Consider the following 23,954-nt stretch of genomic DNA (forward strand, 5'->3'; position numbering starts at 1 on the left):
CCCATTGAGTTCCAAAAGTTCCCAAGGCCTTAACATATTTCATATTGAGGTCAGCACACAGAAAATTTTCGAAAAGATATGGTCAAACAGTTCCAAAAATAGAGTGTTTTATTAGCCCTAAAAGGGCACCTGGGGAACACACATGAGTTATCGCGAAGTATAGACATACAAAATTATATAGAAATCAGTAAGTTACAATTTTTCAGAAAGTTTTATCAAAATCCAAGTCGTCACTTTTTTTTGCTATGCACAAAACTGCCAAGTTTAGCCATTTAACTCGAAAGGCATTCCTAGAGGAGCCACCGGAGTTTTCCCGGAAAATTCGTTCTGTTACTTCTTTACTCATATCATGTTTAATGTTTGTGCAAAGTTTCAAAAGTTCTAAGGTGTATTTATTGAGAAAAGGACGGACAGACGAACGGACGACCGGACAAATATGAATTTACAGGTTCACACCTTTTTGTTGCGGACGAAAAATCTGGTAAACAAACTTGGGAAAGTAATAGCCATATTTGGAACCTAGATTACAGAGTTTAAAAAGCTGGCAATGATAAATATATGCGAAGAGTAGCTCGAGAACTATAAATGAGTTAAACTATCATTCTAATCTAAAAACGACCGAACCCCTTAAAGAGTTCGAAAGCATAAAAAATCAAACACAATATAAACAGAAAGATTAGGTTATGTAATGATGCCTTTAGCTACATGCAAAAAAATCTGATTGAAATAGCCATTCAACGTGATAGAGCACGGATAAAGAATGACTGTATTGAACAAATGGCATGAATACATATTTCTTAAAACATCAAGAGAGAAAATGGCAAAGCCAAATGATTAGACGATAGACGAAAGCAGACGAAGAACAAAGAGCAACTAAAAATAAATTATTTGATTCATGCGTGATGCCCCAATGAAAACATGTCGTTTAGATCTAACAAAAGATTATTAACTTTGTCAGCCATATTGTTTGATTTCATTCTTTGTTATATTGTTTTATCTGGAATCCAGCATTTTTTACTGGCGTCTGACAAGGCAGTCATGTCAGGAATAAGAACAATACGAGTTTAATAAAGATATTTATCAGAGCTGTGCTTGATGTGTTTTATTCTGTTGAAATGTCATGACTACACATTTCTAAAAATAACAACTCAGTTTTGTGTGTTTGACTGACGTTGTTCTTTAAAACCTTAAAGGCTTGAATAGAAAGCTTTTTTACGAATATTTAAGCCGATCTGGAAAATATGTGATCGTGAGTAATATATGTTATCTTTAGAATTTAGACAGAAGAAAGAATGTAACTAGACTACGGAAAAAATGTTATTTAAAAAATGTAAAAAAAATGTAAATTTATTAATGTGTGAGTCTCTTTAAAAGTATCTTACGGCATATCAACACTATGAAACCTATACATAAGACATATTTGAGGTTGAATTTAACTTAGTTCGAGCTACAACTAAAATATTAATTCATTGGTCACGCTTGCGATAACTGCTTCACAGTCATTCCAGGGTAATACCATAAAGTCTAGCTTGTCAATAAGATAAACGCAGTGTTTAAGACTATGAATGTGTCTTTTGTGTGTATTTCTCGTCTGTTTGTCCGAAAAAAAACCGAAAATAGTAACATATGAGTAAACATATTAACATTCTTATCGATCGAGCCGAGCGCGACTGATAAAACAAACAACTATTTTACGCGACACTCGCCAATATTAAACAAACCGTAATATGTTATAACTTCACAAACCACATCGCCGATCTAAAAATGAAACACTCCTTAGTCATCATTACAAAAAAAAAACATTTACACTAACAACAAAAGAATAATAAAAACAGCAGCAGCAATAATAATAATAATAATAATAATAATAATAATAATAATAATAATAATAATAATAATAATAATAATAATAACTGGCGGGACCTGTGGAAATTCCACAGAGGCTTTTTTCCTTTGCAATATATTGTTGATGGGCATGCTGTGAGCGTTATATTCAGCATGAATGAAACCACAATCATATTCTATTTTTTTTATTAAAACTGTACTGCCTCCCCCACTAAAATAATAACATTGATATATTTCATGGGCTGATTATTTCATTACAAACACACTGGTCAATTAACTCACATTTTATCATTTTTAATAATTATTGAATATGTTACTATGTTCGACAATAATTTTGCATAATTTCAACCCACATTATCGCCTCTCCCTTTACTAAAATAGTAAATCCGATATATTGTATCGGCTGATTATTTTATTTAAAAAAAAAAACGCAACTATTAATTAACTCACATTTCATCATTTTTATTTGTAATAATTCTTGGATGCAGTACTAATTTTGACAATAATTGTTCATCATTTAAACTCACCATATCGCACATCTTACTAAAATAATATCTTTGATATATTTTCTAGGCTGATTATTTCATTACAAACACATACATCAATCAACTCACATTTCATCATTTTTCGTAATTCTTGGATATGTTGCTAATTTTGACAATATTGTTTTGTAATTTAAACCAACGTTGTCGCCTAACCTTACTAAAATAATAATTTTGATACATTAAACACACACTAATCAATTAACCTCCATTTCATCATTTTTTATAACTCTTGAGTATGTTACTAATTTCGACAATCGATTTTCAGATTTTATACCCACATTATCGCCCTCTCTTAATAAAATAATAACTTTGAAATATTGTCTGGGCTTATTATTTTATTACAAACACACTAATGCATGAAATCACATTTAATATTTTTTCATAATTCTTGGATATGTTACTTATTTCGACAATCATTTTTCATAATTTTAATCCACATTTTCGCCCTTCCCTCTTTACTAAATAATAACTTTGATATATTGTCTAGGCTGGTTATTTCCTTACAAACACACCAATCAATAAACTAATATTTCATCAGTTTTGTGTAATTCTTGGATATGTTACTAATTTCGACAATATTTTTTCATAATTTAAGCCCTCCTTATCTTCTTCCTCTTTACTTATATAATAACTTTGATATATTTTCTAGGCTGATTATTTTATTATAAACACACCAATCAATTAAATCACATTTCGTCATTTTTCGTAATAATTGGATATCTTACTAATTTCGACAATATTTTTTTATAATTTAAACCAGCCTCGTCGCCCTCTCTTACTGAAAGCATACTTCGATATATTTCTGGGCTGATTATTTCATAAAAAAACATAACTATCAATTAACTAACACTTCATCATTTTTCTTAAATCTTTGATATGTTACACATTTCGACAATTATGTTTAATATTTTAAACCCCAATTATCAACCACCCACTACAAGCATAATAACTTTGATATATTATCTGGGATGCTTATTTCATTTCAAACACACCAAATAATTAACTCACATTACGTCATTTTTCATAATTCTTTGACATGTTACTTATTCGACAATTATTTTTCATCATTTTAACCCACATCATCGCCCAACTTACTAAAATAAAAATTTGATATATTGGCTGGTCTAATTATTTCATTCCAAACACAGTAATGCATTAAATAACATATTATCATTTTTCATAATTCTTCGATATGTTACTAATTTTGACAATTATTTTTCATAATTTAAAACATCCGTATCACCCTCTCTTACATAATTATTTTGATATATTTCCTGGGCTGATTATTTTATTATAAACATACACTCGATTAACTCACATTTAATCTTTGTTCCTTAATCTGGATATATTACTAATGTCGACAATAATTTTTATAATTAAAAACCCACATTATGCCCCTCCCTCATACTTATGCATTATATTTGATATACTGTCTGTGCTTATTATATCATTACAAACACAGCAATCAAATAACTCACATTTCATTATTTTTCATAATTCTTGGATATGTTACTAATTTCGACAATAATTTTCATAACTTTAACCTTCACTGTCGCTCCCCATTACTTAAATAATAACTGCGATATATTGCCTGGGTTGCTGATTTCATTACAAGCAAATAAATAAATTCTGGGTATTCTCATAGTATATATGTTTCACCTATATTATCCAATCCCGGGTGACGTCGCATATTCTGCTAACATATATCGTTCACCCATCTCATTCGATCACCGGCGACGCTGGGTATTTTGCTACTATATGTTTTCCAACTATCTCATTCAATACTGGGCGACGCTTTCTGATAGTATATATTTGCACATCTCGTTCAATTCCGGGACCGACTTAATGTCCGCCACCCCACTGTTCAAAATATACATTAAAAAAGTAATCTTTTAATCGTAATCTAATTAAGCCATTTCCGGGACTGACCTTATATCCCCAACGCACTGCTAAAAATATACATGAAATAATGTAATGTCTAAATAGTAAACTGTTTCAGCCCTTTCGAGACCGATTTTATATCCGCAACCCTCTGCTAAAAATATACATGAAATAATGTAATGTCTAAATAGTAAATTGTTTCCGCCATTTCCGGGAGTGATTTTATATCCCCAACCAACTACTAAAAAATACATGAAAAAATGTAATGTCTGAATAGTAAACTGTTTCAGCTATTTCCAGGACAAACTTTATATCCCAAACACAATGCTAAAAATATACATGAAAGAATATAATGCCTAAATAGTAAACTGTTTCAGCCATTTCCGGGACCGACTTTATATCCCAAGCTCACTGCTAAACATATGCATTTACCAAAGTAATGTTTTAATCGTCAACTATTTCAGCAATTTCCGGAACTGACTTTATATCCCAAACCCACTGCAAAAAATATACATGTAATAATGTAATGTCTACATAGTAAACTGTTTAAGCCATTTATGGAACTGACTTTAATATTTAAAATTAACTGCTAAAAATATACATGAAATAATGTAATGTCTAAATAGTAAACTGTTTCAGCAATTTCAGGGACTGACTTTATATCCCAAACCCACTGCTAAAAATATACATGAAATAATGTAATGTCTAAATAGTAAACTGGTTCACCCATTTCTGGAACTGACTTTATATTCCAAACCAAGTGCTAAAAATATACATGAAATAATGTAATGTCTAAATAGTAAACTGTTTCACCCATTTCTGGAACTGACTTTATATTCCAAACCAAGTGCTAAAAATATACATGAAATAATGTAATGTCTAAATAGTAAACTGTTTCACCCATTTCTGGAACTGACTTTATATTCCAAACCAACTGCATAAAATATACATGAAATAATGCAATGTCTAAATAGTAAACTGTTTCACCCATTTTCGGGACTGATTTCATGTCCCCCACCCGACTGTTAAAAATATACATGAAATAAAGTAATGTTTACATAGTAAACGGTTATAGTAATTTCCGGGACCAACTTTTTGTCACAAACCCACTGCTAAAAATATACATCAAATAATGTCCTGTCTAAATAGTATACTGTTTCAGCAATTTCCAGCACCGACTTTATATCCCCAACTCACTGTTAAAATTATTCCTGAAATAATGTAATGTCTTAATAGTAAACTGTTTCAACCATTTCCTGGACCGACTTTATATCCTAACCCATTGCTAAAAATGTACATGAAATAATGTAAAGTCTCAATAGTAAGCTGTTTCACCGATTTTCTGGACATATTTAATATCCCCCAAATCCACCCTAAAAATTTACATGAAATAAAGTAATGTTTAAATCGTAAACGGGTTGAGTAATTTTCGGAACTGACTTTATACCCCTAGCCCACTGCTAATAATATACATGAAATAATATAATGACTAATAGTAAACTGTTTCGGCCATTTACAGGACCGACATTATATCCCAAACTCATTGCTAAAATATACATGAAATAATAAAATATGTAAATAGTAAATTGTTTCAGCCAATTCCGGCACCGACTTTATATGCCAAACCCGCTGCCAGAAATATACATGAGATAATATAATGTCTAAATAGTAAACTGTTTCAGTAATTGCCGTACCGACTCTATATCCCAAACCCATTACTAAAAGTATACATGAAATTATATAATGTTTAAATAGTAAACTGTTCCAGACATTTCCGGACCGACATTATATCCCAAAACCACTGTTAAAAATATACATGGAATAATTTAATGTCTCAATAGTAAACAGTTTCAGCGATTTCCGGGACCGACTTTATATCCCAAACCCACTGCTAAAAATATACATGAAATAATATGATGTCTAAATAGTAAAATGTTTCAGCCATTTCTGGAACTGTCTATATATTCCAAACCCAGTGCCAAAATATACATGAAATAATGTAATGTCAGAATAGTAAACAGTTTCGGCCACTTTCGGGACTGATTTACTATCCCTCACCCCACTGTTAAAATATACATGAAATAAAGTAATGTTTAAATAGTAAACTGTTATAGTAATTTCCAGGACTGAAATTATATTCCAAATCCACTGCTTAAAATATACATGAAATATTGTAATGTATAAATAGTAAACTGTTTCAGCCATTTCCGGGATCAACTTTTAATCACAAACCCACTGCTAAAAACATACATAAAATAATGTCCTGTCTAAATAGTATACTGTTTCAGCAATTTCCAGCACCGACTTTATATCCCGAACCCACTGCTAAAAATGTTCCTGAAATAATGTAATGTCTTAATAGTAAACTGTTTAAGCCATCTCTGGGGCCGACTTTATATCCCAACCCATTGCTAAAAATATACATGAAATAATGTAAAGTCTCAATAGTAAACTGTTTCACCGATTTTCTGGACTTATTTAATATCCCCCAACTCCACTCTAAAAATTTACATGAAATAAAGTAATGTTTAAATCGTGAACGGGTTGAGTAATTTCCGGAACTGACTTTATATCCCTAGCCCACTGCTAATAATATACATGAAATAATATAATGTCTAATAGTAAACTGTTTCGGCCATTTCCAGGACCGACTTTATATCCCAAACCCATTGCTAGAAATATACATGAAATAATATAATATCAAAATAGTTTACTGTTTTAGCCATTTCCGGGACCGACTTTATATCCCAACCACACTGCCAGAAGTATACATTAAATAATGTAATGTCTAAATAGTAAACTGTTTCAGTAATTGCCGGATCGACTGTATATCCCAAACCCATTGCTAAAAGTATACATGAAATTATATAATGTCAAAAGAGTAAACTGTTCCAGCCATTCTCGGGGCCAACTTTATATCCCAAAACCACTGTTAATAATATACATGAAATAAGTTAATGTCTAAATAGTAAACAGTTTCAGCGACTTCCGGGAGTGACTTTATATACCAAACCCACTGCTAAAAATATACATGAAAGAATGTAATGTCTAACTAGTAAACTGTTTTAGCCATTTCCCGGACTGACTTTATATCTCAAACCAACTGCAAAAATTTTCATGAAATAATGTAATGTCCCATATATTACTGTTTCAACCATTTCCGGGACCGACTTTATATCCCAACCACACTACTTAAAATATACATGAAATAATATAATGTCTAAATAGTAAAATGTTTCAGCCATTTCTGGAACTGTCTTTATATTCCAAACCCAATGCCAAAATATACATGAAATAATGTAATGTCAGAATAGTAAACAGTTTCGGCCACTTTCGGGACTGATTTACTATCCCTCACCCCACTGTTAAAATATACATGAAACAAAGTAATGTTTAAATAGTAAACTGTTATAGTAATTTCCAGGACTGAAATTATATTCCAAATCCACTGCTAAAAATATACATGAAATATTGTAATGTATAAATAGTAAACTGTTTCAGCCATTTCCGGGATCAACTTTTTATCACAAACCCACTGCTAAAAACATACATAAAATAATGCCCTGTCTAAATAGTATACTGTTTCAGCAATTTCCAGCACCGACTTTATATCCCGAACCCACTGCTAAAAATGTTCCTGATATAATGTAATGTCTTAATAGTAAACTGTTTAAGCCATCTCTGGGGCCGACTTTATATCCCAACCCATTGCTAAAAATGTGCATGTAATAATGTAAAGTCTCAATAGTAAACTGTTTCACCGATTTTCTGGACTTATTTAATATCCCCCAACTCCACTCTAAAAATTTACATGAAATAAAGTAATGTTTAAATCGTGAACGGGTTGAGTAATTTCCGGAACTGACTTTATATCCCTAGCCCACTGCTAATAATATACATGAAATAATATAATGTCTAATAGTAAACTGTTTCGGCCATTTCCAGGACCGACTTTATATCCCACACCCATTGCTAGAAATATACATGAAATAATATAATATCTAAATAGTTTACTGTTTTAGCCATTTCCGGGACCGACTTTATATCCCAACCACACTGCCAGAAATATACATTAAATAATGTAATGTCTAAATAGTAAACTGTTTCAGTAATTGCCGGATCGACTGTATATCCCAAACCCATTGCTAAAAGTATACATGAAATTATATAATGTCAAAAGAGTAAACTGTTCCAGCCATTCTCGGGGCCAACTTTATATCATAAAACCACTGTTAAAAATATACATGAAATAAGTTAATGTCTAAATAGTACACAGTTTCAGCGACTTCCGGGACAGACTTTATATACCAAACCCACTGCTAAAAATATGCATGAAAGAATGTAATGTCTAACTAGTAAACTGTTTTAGCCATTTCCCGGACTGACTTTATATCTCAAACCAACTGCAAAAATTTCCATGAAATAATGTAATGTCCAATATATTACTGTTTCAACCATTTTAGGGACCGACTTTATATCCCAACCACACTACTTAAAATATACATGAAATAATATAATGTCTAAATAATAAACTGCTTTAGCCATTTCTGGAACTGTCTTTATATTCCAAACCCAGTGCTAAAAATATACATGAAATATTGTAATGTCTAAATAGTAAACTGTTTTGCCCACTTTCGGGACTGATTTCATATCCCCCCACCATACTGTTAAAAATATACATGAAATAAAGTAATGTTTAAATCGTAAACGGTTTGAGTAATTTCCGGGAGTGACTTTATATCCCAAACTTATTGCTAAAAATATACATGAAATAATGTAATGTCTGAATAGTAAACTGTTTCAGCCATTTCCGCGACCAACTTTTTATCACAAACCCACTGCTAAAAATATGCATTAAATAACGTAATGTAAAAATAGTAAACTGTTTCAGTCATTTCGAGGACCGACTTTATATCCCCAACTCAGTAGATAAAATTATACATGAAATAACGTAATGTCTAAATAGTAAACTGTTTCAGCTATTTCAGGGACCGGCTTTATATGCCAAACTCATTGCTAAATATACATGAAATAATGTAATGTCTAAATAGTAAAGTGTTTCAGCCAGTTCCGGGACCGACTTTATATCCAAAAACCACTGCTAAAGATATACTTGAAATCATGTAATGTCTAATAGTAAACTATTTCAGCCATTTCTGGAACTGACTAAATATTCCAAACCCATTGCTAAAAATATACATGAAATAATGTAATGTCTTTAAAGTAAACTGTTTCAACCATTTGCGGGACCTACTTTATATCCCAAACACACTGCTTAGAATCTACATGCAATAATATAATGTTGAAATAGTAAGCTGTTTCAGCCATTTCTGGAACAGACTCTATATCCCAAACCCACTGCTAAAAATACATATAAAATAATGTAATGTCTAAATAGTAAACTGTTTCAGCTATTTCTGGGAGCGACTTTATATCCCAAACCCATTGCTAAAATATACATGAAAAAATGTAATGTCTAAATAGTAAACTGTTTCAGCCATTTCCGGGCACGACCTATATACCAAACCCATTGCTGAAAATATACATGAAATAATTTAATTTCTAAATAGTAAACTGTTTCAGCCATTTCCGGCCACGACCTATATCCCAAACCCATTTCTGAAAATATACATCAAATAAGTTAATGTCTCAATAGTAAACTGTTTCAGCCATTTCCGGGACTGACTTTATATCCCCAACCCACTCCTAAAAATATATATTAAATAATGTAATGTCTAAATAGTAAACTGTTTCAGCAATTTCTGGGACCGACTTTATATCCCCAACCCGCTGCCAAAAATATGCATGAAATAAGAAAATGTCTAAATAGTAAACTGTTTCAGCCATTTCCGGGACCGACTTTATATCCCAAACCCACTGCTAAACATATACATGAAATACATGAGATAATGTAATGTCTAAATAGTATACTGTTTCAACCATTTCTTGAACTGACTGATAATCCGTACCCCACTGTTGAAAATATACATGAAATAAATTAATGTATAAATAGTAAACTTTTCCAGCCATTTCCGGGACCGACTTCTCTTCTCCCATCCTACTGTTCAAAATATACATTTAATAAAGTAATGCCCAAGACGTAAATGGTTGCAGCCATTTCCGGAACCGACTTCATATTTCCCACTCCAATGTTAAAAATATACATTAAATAAAGCAATGTGTAATGCATAAACGAGTTCACCAATTTTCTGGACTGATTTAATATCCCCCACCCTACTGTTAAAAATATACATGAAATAAAGTAATGTTTAAATCGTAAACGGTTTGACTAATTTCCGGGACTGACTTCATATCCCGCAACCCACTGCTTAAAATATACTTGAAATGAAGTAATGTTTAAATCATAAACTGGTTCAGCAGCTTTTCGAAAGTAATACATAAAAACATTAACATGGTTAGGGGTTAGGCAACCATTGCTTCAACATGAATGTCTGAGTGTACTATCAGTTTCAGCATTCCAGTGAATTAAATCCCCCCAATTTTTGGTCTCGGTTAATGGAGGAGAATCCTTCATTACTGATACCATTCTGATTTTAGTTATTGACCAGAGATACCCTTTTGGGGAGCGGGTTTCCCCCTAAATTTTTAACCAACCTCATGCCCAATTCCGCCCTTGAGGGGAGGCAAGTAAACAAACAAACAAACAAAAAAATAATAATGAGAACGGACATTTTCCAGGGCATTTTATAATTAATCAGGAGTAACACTTCCAGGGCAATCAGAAATAACTTTTTTCCAGTTACTTTTTAATATTAAAACTTTGTTACATTAAACGAGTACCTATTCACAATGCGTCCCCACGGACAGATTTAGACACCAGGGTCGTTTTTTTCTTTTTTAACGTGGAGAAAAAAATTGTCTTAGTCTTAAAGGATTTCTCTTCCACTGTGAGAGAAGAAAACGAAATGTAGCATCTGAAAAACAGATACTACACTTTGATCTAAGCCAAAAGGCCCTGAATGACAAATAATTTTTATTAGCTTTGCCTCAATAGCAACACCAATTTTTAAAAAATATTTTAATATCCTTTTCAAGGGTGACAAGGTTTATTTGGAATATTCAACTTTTTGGAATATTCCACTTTTTGGAATACTCCACTTTCCTTTTTTAGGTATGCACAGCATGATAACGGACGGAGTGATAAGCGTAATAATATAATGATGATAATAATAATGATACTAATATTATCACGCAATTTTCAGTGAAGACCAATGCTCTCCACCAACGACAAATCAATGGTAAGGGGCTATTGCAAAAACTCAAATTCTTTTGCAAAGTTTATTGAAAGAGGTGAGAGCATTGGAAATCTGGGGAGACTTGTTGCCACTCAAACTCCAAGGAACACCACAAGTTGTTCTCAAAGAACAATCTTTGATGATGATATACGTGGCAACTCCTAATGGATAATAATAATAATAATAATAATAATAATAATAATAATGATAATAATAATAATAATAATGATGATAATAATAATAATAATAATAATAATAATAATAATAATAATAATAATAATAATAAAAATTAATTAATTAATTAATTTTACTGCGACCAGATAGACTCTAATTATATAGTCGGCGAAAAAGAACTCATGACGGCGATTTATCAATTACTAGACCACCCGTGACCCGTTGGGTCAGTACGTTATATTAGCTATGGAATTCATGTATGAGCGTGACACTTGTGGCATAAAGAAAATAGTTTTTTTTTACATAACAGAAGCATTTCTATGAAAGTATATTAAAATGAAAAAAGAATATAGATAGATTTCTATGAGTCGTTCTGTTTATTATAATTGTTATTTTTTTTTAAATTACAGTTACTGAATTATAAGTGGTTGGTCATACTTATAGGTAAATATGCACTGAACAGGTATCATAATCCTTATTATAGTTAAATTCAAATTTTGATATATCATCTTTTAAATGAAATTTTTAGTTGAAAGTACAGAATAATAAAAAAAACACTCTCCACATGTTAATAATGGCTTTTTATATAGAAAATGAAAATAAAATGTAACTTTTTTCATTTAATTTAAGCAAACATTCAGTACCCATTGTGTAAAATATTTAATTTGTATGTTAATAATAAGGTCAATAAAATTAAGACAATTCTTTTCTATTTACATTTTTTGTACAATTAATTTTTTTTAAAGAAAACTTTTGTTATCCTTTTGCTTAATTGAGACTTCTTATCAGGTTCTAACTCGCTTATATCCAGATTAATTATATTAATCAATTTATTTTATTGAATATGTATCGCTGAAAAGCACGGGTGCTTAAGCCCTTATTGTACAGAAAATAAATATTGTATTCATATGCTAATAATAAGGTCACTAAAACTAAGACAATACTTTTCTATTTACAACATTTTTTGTACAATTTGAGTGTTTTAAAAAAACTTTTATGTTTTCCTTTCGCTTAACTATCCAGTTTTACATCGCTCCCTTTTTCTCTCTCTCACACATACACGTAACTATTTCTCGCGTACGTAACGAAAACAGAGGGAGTAGGAGTGTTGAAATCTATGAGATTGAAAGTGAGAGGTGTTTTCTTTCACCGCCGCTGTTTCTATTAATAATGAGTGTTGTTTTTTAAAAGGGAGAAGTTTTTTTGAAACTGCGACAGACTTTACGAAGTTGAATGGTTGGTTATCTTTCAGATGCAAGGTTCCTTGTTTACTTGCGATTGTAACGATGTAATATTCCGTTGTACGGAATACCAATTCGGCCATAATTTAAAGAGTTAAATTTATTTACTGAATTTAAATATTTAAATTGATATACTGTTTAAATGATAATATACGTCTACGATGTTTTTATTGGCGCTTTTCTTCGTATTTTTAATAAGATTTTTTTGCACCATTTACAAGTTTTTTTTTTACAAATAATTTTTTTAATACTGTAATAGTAAAATTATTTTAGTAAAATTCTATATTGGATACGTTTTTTTTATGAAGTTTAAGTAAAAAAAGTTCACTTTTTTATTATTTAAAATACATTTCATGAAAACACTCATTATAAAATGTTCACGTTGTTTAATTAAAAGTTCTCAATTTTAATCTAATAGTTTTATAATTTTGTTATTTTGTTACAAATTTCTAATAAAGATTATTTTAATTTTAACGGTAATTTGGTTTTCATTATAAACTCCGTCATGTTAAAGGCTTGAAAATCACTTTAAATCAATTTTAATATTAAAAAAAAAGAGAAATCAACAGGAAAAAAAACTCGTGTGAAAACATTACGAGATACTTTTTCCGTATAATTAATAAATGTATCTTTATTTTACTATTACAGTATTAAAAAAAAATTATTTGTAAAAAGAACTTGTAAATGGTGCAAAAAAATGTTATTAAAAATACGAAGATAAGCGCCAATAAAAACATCATAGACATTTTGGCCGATTTGGTCTTCCGTACAACGGAATCTTACATCGTTAAAACCGCAAGTAAACAATGAACCTTGCATCTGAAAGATAACCGAATGTTTTTAGCCGTTAAAAAAAAAAAAACTACGGTTGATTTTATAAAATTATTTATTTATAATGACATGAATTAAAGATTTCTCGCGTACGTAACGAAAACAGAGGGAGTAGGAGTGTTGAAATCTATTAGAGGGAAAGTGAGAGGTGTTTTCTTTCACCGCCGCTGTTTCTATTAATAATGAGTGTTGTTTTTTAAAAGGGAGAAGTTTTTTTGAAACTGCGACAGACTTTACGAAGTTGAATGTTTTTAGCCGTTAAAAAAAAACAAAAAACTATTTGATCAAATGAAATGAAATTGTTTGTATTAAAAGCGATATAAAAATTCCGGAATTGGAATAACGGATTGAAGACGTTGCTATTTACGCATGCGCAACCGGATGTTGAAAACCGGAAATCTGATTGCAAACATACCAGATCCATAGACTTTTAGTATTGTATAGATTATAAAACTCCAAAATAGTTAACTGACTAATACGTAATAGCCCCAAAACCGATAACAGTTTACTAAAAAGTCTCAATGCAGAATATTTGTCACAATTCTTTATGGGAAGAATGCGTATTTATAACGAATAATCGTATTGACATGACTAACTTTTCTCGCCAGCATTCATATCACCTCTCGTCACAACCTTTATTACCAACATATGATAACGCGTGACACCTCCCCAACAGATTTTCAGAACAGATTAGTAAAAATAGCTGCCGCAATTGCAGTCTCATATTACCTCCTGAATATAGTGGCCTTAATCATCTAAGCAAACAAACCTGTCATCGAACAAGATCAATAAGAGAGAAAGAATATAAGAAAATACTTTTGAAACGATTTTAATTCTCGTGTTGTCCATTTTCCCGTGTCTGACGATCAGATGCTAAAAGTGACGTAATAATTATTGTATTTCAGCAGAAGGGCGTAATTCGATAAATTTGAACTTTGAATAAAGGTCGTTTCATAATTTACGCTGGATATTTATTGTCGTGAGATATACGTCGTAATAAAGAGTAACCGCAAGTCGAGATACCTTAATCTAAAAATATGTCTAGAGCGAAAAAAAGACTGGGCAGTTCTCTTTTACGAGAAATGTGTTGCATAGAAGAAAATGTAGCAACATCATCTTGATTCTAGATTCAGTTTTTTATTATCTCAATACAGAAGAAAGTTGCTATAAGCACCACCTGACGAGATGTATCAATACTATTCTGGCGTAACATGTTCTTTACATAAATATGTTCACCAAGCATGATATACACATTGCAGCAGTATAATAATCCAACATTTTTCAGTGATTTTACCGAGGTTTTAATGCAAATCTTTCATTTCGACATGAAGTTAATATCCGTTCCAGAAATGTACTAAAGCAGAGAGGAATTCTTCTTCAAAGAAGAATATATTAATTTCATTTGGAGCAAACTGACTGTAAGAACATTGATGTTTGAAATATAGAATCTTATCTTTACACACATTAAAAGCCTCTAGCTATGATTTTTATCATTGGAGCACGTGTTTCAACAGGAAACAGTAATACAATGAAAAAGAATTAAATGCTCATAAAGTGTAGACATTACATAATTTTATCTCAAACTAATCTCACACTGTCTGTTGACGTTTACTTTGTCTCTAATTGTTGCAGATCTGGAAATGAAAAAAATAGAAAAAATAAGACAGTTAAGACGCATTATATAGCCAACAGTTTTTTTTTTCTAATTGTTTTAATAAGATTATACATTTTGTAATATTTTGACAGTTCAGATTACTGGTCTGATTTTAGATATTATTTCCACAACATGTCCACTTATGTAATCCCCGACCTTCTTTGGGTATATTTTGTCGAATTTGAAAATCTGCATATGGAAGTCGGCCTGTAGTGTTACGGATATAAGTGCTGAATGATAATACGTTCTAATTAATTATCGTCCGGAGATTGACGGTTTAATCCTCAGTGCGGACGATAACAAGCATTTAAAAATACTTAAGACATCTGCCCGATTATGGCCGATGTTGATTAAATAACAGGTGAAGTTCCAAATGTCGTAAAGATTTTATCTGGAGTTAGACAAGATGCACATTAATATGGCTTTGTTTAATTTTCTGAAACCTTTGGCATACTAAGGTCGAATGCAGTAGTCTAAATAGTTCAAATGATACACGCTTATAATTGACTGTATGTCGTAATTTGATATTCATTAAATTCACTCCGCTTCTGGTTTCAATTATCTGCCTAAAATTCGAGCCGGATGAAGAATGCCCACTCTCTTTTATCTATGTTTGTTCTTTTGGTGTTTGCTTTATCTTCTCCCGAAGAGTTGCATAGGTGTGCAGTTGATTGTGATTTATATAAAATAACTCATACAATTAAAATTTTAACCTCGGTGGTGTTGTTATTACAATCACAATAATCGCAGCTGCATTCCGAACACGATACCAAACCACATCACTGACCTACACCACATCATAATCTATCATCTCTTGTTACTATTCTGCTTTGTGTTATCAACCTGGCTAAACATGTTCCATTAATTAAGAAAATGTAAATCGAAAAAGTTCAACTGGAATTTAAAATCACGTAATGCGTTTATGTTCAAATTTCTATAAAGTGTGTAACAATAAATGCGTAAACATTTAAATTAGGCATTAGTATGACTATAATAAGAGCATATTCTTTGAATTATTTTACTGCCGAGTATGTATAAGTTAACATCTTCGTTTTTGTATAGCGTCGTTTTCGATTGATTAACTGTGTCATACTGCGTCGGATTTATAGTCAAAACAATGATAAGAATATTCCTTTTTCATAGCACTATTCATAAGCTATTTTACTGAAAAAACATCCTTCTGTTTAACTAAGCAATACGAGATGATGTTAGTGATTTAGGAACACAATCAAGTAATTGTTTATGACAATATTCGACGTGCTTAAGTTAAATAATTTAAGATTCGGGTAGAATATAAATTTTCAAAGTGCAAACATCGTAAATCACATCCACATTCTAATTTTAAACACCGTTACTTAGAGAATAATAATAAAGTAAGATAGATGAGTGTAATATTTGTCCACGTCAATTCCTCATTAAAAAGAGGCATTGAAAGATAAATGGGCAGCAAACAGAAGTGCAGCAAAAAAGTACGAAACAAAGACAAAACAGAAAAAAAATGCGATTGAATTAATGCAGTAGGAATACGCAGCGACTGTACATATCTTTTAGTAGAGCATGCGAACGTGTAGACATATATTCGTACACACAGGAATAACACAATGAGTAATTTAGATTAGAGTGTAGTATCGGTGCTGCACAAAATTTCACTTGTCTTTAGTCAATAGAAGGGGAAACACATCGATACTTAGGAAACTTTTGCTAACTTTGAGAGTGTCCATTTTAGAGGCGATAGTCTTCCATAACAGTAAAATCGACTTGTGGCATATTTTGCCTTCGTGGGGAAGCAAATGAATACATACTAAAATAACGAAAAAATGACAACCAAGCTTCATTGCTGTTTTTCTTTGTTATTACCTAGCACATGCAAGCATTGTCAACCATAATTTGTGGATGTCTCTTATTCGTTAATTCGTCAAGAAAAACCTAAATCAAGAGTTTGCACGCGTTCTCATTTTTATGTAGTGGGTTTATATTACAAAAGAGACTAACCAGAAAAATACAATAGACATGCATACAGCGGGTCGTAAATAAAAACAAAGTAAAATATTTTATACGTGTCTACTTGTTCTCGACACACTTTAGAAATTTAAAAGACTATACTATATGATTCTTCCTGGTGATGCGCCTGTTGGAGAAACCCGCATTGTAAATTATGTCAGCAGTTATTTGGAAAGGAAAAAATATGCACACTAAAACAATTTAAAAAACAGAGTGCATGTTTTTAGAGCGAGTTTGTTTCTGTGTATATATTTATTCAAACAACGTGAATGCCGGCATGGATATTACACTGTCTTATATTATCAAGCATTTTCATCGAACTACTAAAATGAAAATTAACTACTTGCGCTTACTTAATGTAACATGATTGACGGGCTTCTTAAACTGCTACTCAGCGTTGGCACAACATTTTTTGTGGCACGGTATTTCTTGTTGTATTTTACCATAAAACTCTTTCACGGGAATCAATAGCTCCAAGATTTTGCATGTCTACTGACATCCTTCATCATTTTCAATGCGATTGTGGGTTGTTAGTGCTAAAGTAATGGACGCAGACACGGAAAGAGAAAACATGTTGGATCTGTCATGTCAGAGATATAAGTCATACTTATGGCGCTCCTAAAATGGTCGCTGAGAATTCCACCAGCATCGATATTTAAGTGCTAACGTTTGTTCAGTAAAGGCAGGGACTGAGCAGTTGGGTCCACGAATGACAGGATGGTATCGTAGGTTGGAGGTAAGGTAAAGGTCGAAGGGAGAAAAAGCAGCGCCGTTTTTATTCAATATATGTGGCGGAAAAATGCATAAAAATATGCTATATTTAATATTTTATATTTGTTTCAAATTGCAAAGTGTACCTTTAATTTTTTTTATGTGTTTATTTATTCTTTCATTTTTTTGTCCTTTTTAAAATTGCAGCAATTTTTACTTTCGCTTTTATTGTAATTTTTAAGATCTGTTTTCCTAAATATTTTCCATTTTTTTGCTAAATTTATTTAACGTGATACTGGCTTGAATATCTATCTTAGGTGGCACGCCATATATATATATATATATATAATTATATATATATATATATATATATATATATATATATATATACATAACAGGGTGGAGACGTTTGGCTTAGAAATTGTAGAAACAGACTCGGATTTGGGTTAACATTTTTAATCTCTGGAGAATATATACATAGTTGGTATATTGAAAATTTGATAAATATAAATAACTGAAGTTTGAATTCAGTGTCTTTATTGAAGTTGTATATTTAGAACTTTAAGTATTAGGATCTACTTTCTTTAAATCCTCTCACCCGCTTCGACCATACATGTTCTGACGCCTTAGGACTATACATTCCTACAGGAGGTGCTCCAAAAGTAATATCACATTGTTTTATTCTGCCTGAATGAATCTGAAGGTATTGAACATTGCATTATTCTGATGATTGAACTTTTGCAGTAATGCCATGACAGATTAACATTCTTATTGACGATGTGTGATTCTCTAAACAGAGCTGTTATGAACGTGCGTCGAACGCAGAGAGGCACCAATGAATACTTCCTTGCAGTGCATTGTTAATTGTAGTAGCGATGTTGAAATAATCAATTCGGGAGTACAAAATGTTGATCATTTTAATAATGCCACTTCCGTTTTTACACGATTTCAACCTTTTAAATAAAAAAAATAAAAGACTTTACTTTTGGGGCGATTCTAACATCACTAATTATACCGTATGGTGAATTCATTCAATTAGTTGTTTGTATATTAGTTTTCCTGAGACTGAAATGGATAATTCGACTAGAAGCAATGAAAACTGAAAAAGAGATGGAATTGTATTAATAGGATAAATTATGCGAGTAAGAGATTGATTTTAATCACATAAACAAAATAGTAGCAATGTATTTTGGCGGTAAATATGAATGAAGGAAAGAGACGTTTGAAGATGTGAAAAATATAGACAGTAGAAGTAAAAATCTAATGGACGGAAAGAATCATTTCTTTAAAAATCAATTATTATGACCCTCGACTAATAGATGGTATAGGTTAAAGAGAATATTAGTTGAACGAAGTCGCAACAAGGAGATGATTGCAAACAATGAGGGTAATGAAAAATAGATAATTTATGAGAAGCTGAATATTCAATTACCCAAAAGTACAGTCCAGCAGGGTTTAATTATAGAGAACTTGGAAACGACCAGATCGTAGTAATTTATTTAGCAACATCATCTACTTTTTAACATATGATATATTTAAAAAACACATTATCATTGAAGTTCTACTTCATGTGGCTACTGGGAAAGAGAGGTTTTTATGCCTTGTTAATAGACAGATTTTCGCTGTGAACATTTACATGGCGGCTATCATACTACCTATCATAAACATTTTTTCATAACCGTGTGTTGTAATTTAAAGTTACTTTCTATTAGATTGTCGTAAAACAGCCATCGTAACAAAAACATTTAAAGCGCCAAACGAATCTACTTTTTTTGTCCTTCTTTCGCATTTTTCTACATTTTGATGTATTTCATATATATATATATATATATATATATATATATATATATATATATAAAGCTTAAAGGGTTAGGAGAATAGAGTAAATTAAATTCTCTAAGAAGAGACTTATCGGGATAATATAAAGTTCAACAACTTTCATTGGAGCTTATATAAGAAACAGTAACTTGCACTATGTTACCTAGATCTTCTCTACTCTTCTGATGAGAAGTATTAGGTTTCGAAATACCTTGGCATAAAGAGTCTCCTCTATCCCCCAACTAAAAATGTGTACACCTTTATTAAGTAAATAAACCATTCTATATTCACCAGTACTTAGCTTTTCACTTCATTTCCCCCTGTTATATATATATATATATATATATATATATATATGTATATATATATATATATATATATATATATATATATATATATATATATATATATATATATATAAGTAGATTGTAGTTTGCTAGCATTGTTCTTGGCTTTTAATTTTACCTTATATATATATATATATATAGATATAGATATATATAGATATATATATATATTATTATATTATTATATTTTCACCCTAAACAAGGCACATTGACACTTTGGTGTAGGGGGCTACTATCAGGGGCCACATCTACTGTGGTACTATGTAGGGATTTGCGCTGCAAGATGTCGGTTCACGTTACACTTGGATTCTGCACGTCAGTACCGTTGGGGAAGCAGGCCCCTGGACTGGAATTCCAAAGTCTAAGGGTTCTGGGAAAGAAAATACTGGAGTAGAAAGATCTTTTACATCTAGGGATCTCTGCTGTGTAAGGGGAGGTTGGATTTAGCTGCCTGACGGGTCTGTTGAGGGTGTTTACGTCGTGGGGGCACACGTGCTGTCAGTTCGTCAGAGCATTCTCCATTATAATACTTGTTGAACAGGCAGAGGGATGCAACATTTCGTCGATGGGATAGTGACTGAAGCTTAGATGCCAGTATAAGGTTTTTCAGATTGGCAAATCTCTTTTGAACCTTGTCTAGGAGCGAGAGACTAGTAACAGATGCACCAGCCCAAATATGACAGCAATACTCCATACATGGGCGAATGGTGGCCTTATAGAGATGCAGGATACTTTCGGGTGCTAGTAGTGTTCTAGCACGATAGAAAGAGCCTACCTTCCTTGCAGCGGCCCTGGCAATGCGTTCAATGTAATTGTTCCAACATATGTTTCCTGTGAACGTTAGGCCAAGGAGTTTGAAATATGTACTCTCAGATAAAGAGTCGTTAGCAATTGCTATTGGTGGTAGAGAAGGTTTCTTGTAATTAGTGAAGGAAACACGTTTAGTCTTGTCGGCATTGAACGTGACCATCTATTTGTGTCCCCATTCCACTACAGATTGGAGGTCATCCTCTAGTGTTTCTATCATTTCTTTTGATATGTGTTTCCCTGTCGTGTCTGTTATAGAGCGTGGTGTCATCAGCATAATTACCCATCTCAGAAGCAATTTTGTCGGGTAGGTTATTTATGAATGTTAGGAACAACTGCGGTCCAAGGATAAACCCTTGGAGCACTCCCGCATGTATATCATATTGTTTAGATGTAAAACCGTCGAGGACAACCTGGGTGTATCTCTTATCTAAGAGTGATTTAATTATATTAAGTATTCTACCAGTGATACCGTATGATCTAATTTTCCTGAGGAGACCCTCATGCCATACCCTGTCAAAAGCGTTACATATATCTAGAACTACAGCTCTGCCGTCCCCCGCTTTGTCCAGTGAATGGTATATACGTCCAGAGATTACAGTAATGATGGCTGCTGTGGAACGGGCTTGTCTAAATCCATATTATTGGTCCGTCAGAAGTTTAGCATCTGTAAGGTGCTGGACTAGAGCATGGTTAATTAATGTCTCAAATATTTTGGCAAAAATGGGAGGAGACTAATTGGCGATAATTTAATGGGTCTGTTCTTTCCCTAGAATTCTGGTATACTGGTACCACAGAAGCAGTTTTCCAACAGCCCGGAATGCAAGATTCATTAAGAAATTTGTTGTAGAGTTTGGAGAGAATTGGAGCTACTTCGGCTGAGCACTTTTTTAATAGCACAGCTGGGATGAGATCGGGTCCTCATGCTTTTGAAGTGTCAAGGTTTTTTTATGATAGCATGCACCTGAGCAGGGGTGATTTTCAGATCGTCTAGCGTGGCGTCTGTCCGCATAGGAAAGTTAGGTAGAGGGTGGTTGAGTGGGTCCAGTGTGGAGTTTGAGACAAACCGACTGGCAAGCATGTTAGCCTTCTCGGTTCCTGAGCAAACAGCCTTATGATTGTTGGTTAGTGGAGGAATTGCTGATTGGCCATTATTTACTACACTGTCGTAGATTTTCCAGAAGTCACAAGTTCCTAATTTTTGTACTTCGACGCGTTTTTTAGTGGTTTCTGTAAATTATCTCTTAGCTGCCGCTATCTCTTCTTAACGTTACTTCTAGCTTCTATATACTTCTTTCTGTTTAAACTAAACTTATGTCGGTTAAATCTGCTGTATGCATGCTGCTTTGGAGAAATGGCAGTAGCGCAAGTCGAGGTAAACCATTATGGAGAGTGGGCTTGCTATAAAATTTCCGCATTGGGACATGTGCTTCAATTGCATTTTTGAACCATTCAGTAGTCTCATTTGCGCACTGTTCAACAGGAAGAGAAAAATATTTTCCCATGGTGCATCTCTGATAAGATCTCTGATGTCTTCCCAGTCAGCCTTTTTATAATAGCTCGTTGTTTTGAGCACTGGCTTTTCAGTTTTGGCTCTATAGTTTAGGGCGATTTCAACCATTATCACTGTATGATCAGCGTCCCCAAGTTTGTGTGAGTAGAGAATCCAAGCCAGTGTTTGTGGTATACATTAAAGTCACCAAATACTTGTACTTGTGGGGTTGTGTCGAGGGAGAGTGTTGTGTCTGTGCTGTGAGAGACTTTGTTTATTATGGCGGAATCCTGAGTCGAGGAAGAGCGGTAAAGAAAATAAAAGTAGCTAATGTTGTGCTGCATGTTAAGCATAAAGCATATAAAAGCTTTATCGTCCGATTCTAGGTTTGTTTCTCTAGTCAAGGGAAGAGTATTACGAATGTAAACTCCAAGTCCGTACATATGTCTGTCAGAGTCCTTACAGCAGAGTTGGAGATATCCAGGCATATTAAAGTAGTAAGAGGGGATGAATGAGTGTAGGTTAGTCCCACATAGTGTTAATATATCCGGGGTATTTGTTAGGAGAAATGCTTTAACACAATTCCTCATTCCCACTTTTGTATAAATGTCTTTTATATATTTCCATCTTCAAGACCATCGTCGCTTTTTATTTGACTATTCTACTTCTATCCATATCCTTCTAATTTTTTGTATCGTATTTTTTCTCCGGTTCCATTCCTTCTTCCGTTTTGCTCGTAAAAGAAAAAAAAATTATAAAACACTGCGCTAGGAATCTTTATAAAACCACGCCAGGTTAATATCGACAATAATAAAATAAACAAAAAACTTGAAAATTACAGCAAATACAACACAACTAATCAAGAAGCTAGATCGAACCATAAGAGATGTGAGATAAAAAGTGTTTTAGGTTGGGTTAAATGGTGCGTGGGTGATTTACTAGGAAAGTGACGCAAGGTTGGGAGTCCAGTGTTGAAAGGTGATAAAACTACGTGGGGAAAATTATTGTGTAAAAGTTGCGCATTTATGCAACGACGAGAGCTTTTATATGTCATGTCGCTTCTGCCTCAGAATTTTATTAACCGCATTGAGTACGCAACTGTTGAATTTCTACAAGAACACATTTTGAAAACGTGTTGTTACATCTATTTTGACTTTTGTCCCTTTCTATGTCTCTGTTTATCAATCTTATCTTACGGATTATATCTAACAAGTAACATACTCATCCCAGAAAAGGTATTATTATTTGACATAGCATTGCTTAAAAACATTTATGCATTTAACTTCGGGAGGAGGAAAATCGAATCATAGAGAAAAGTAATGTTTGTCTCCCTGCATGTTTTTGTGTGAGG

Source organism: Euprymna scolopes, chromosome 2 (genome assembly GCF_053919585.1).
Source record: "Euprymna scolopes isolate OS-2025 chromosome 2, ASM5391958v1, whole genome shotgun sequence".
NCBI classification, from domain to species: Eukaryota; Metazoa; Mollusca; class Cephalopoda; order Sepiida; family Sepiolidae; genus Euprymna; species Euprymna scolopes.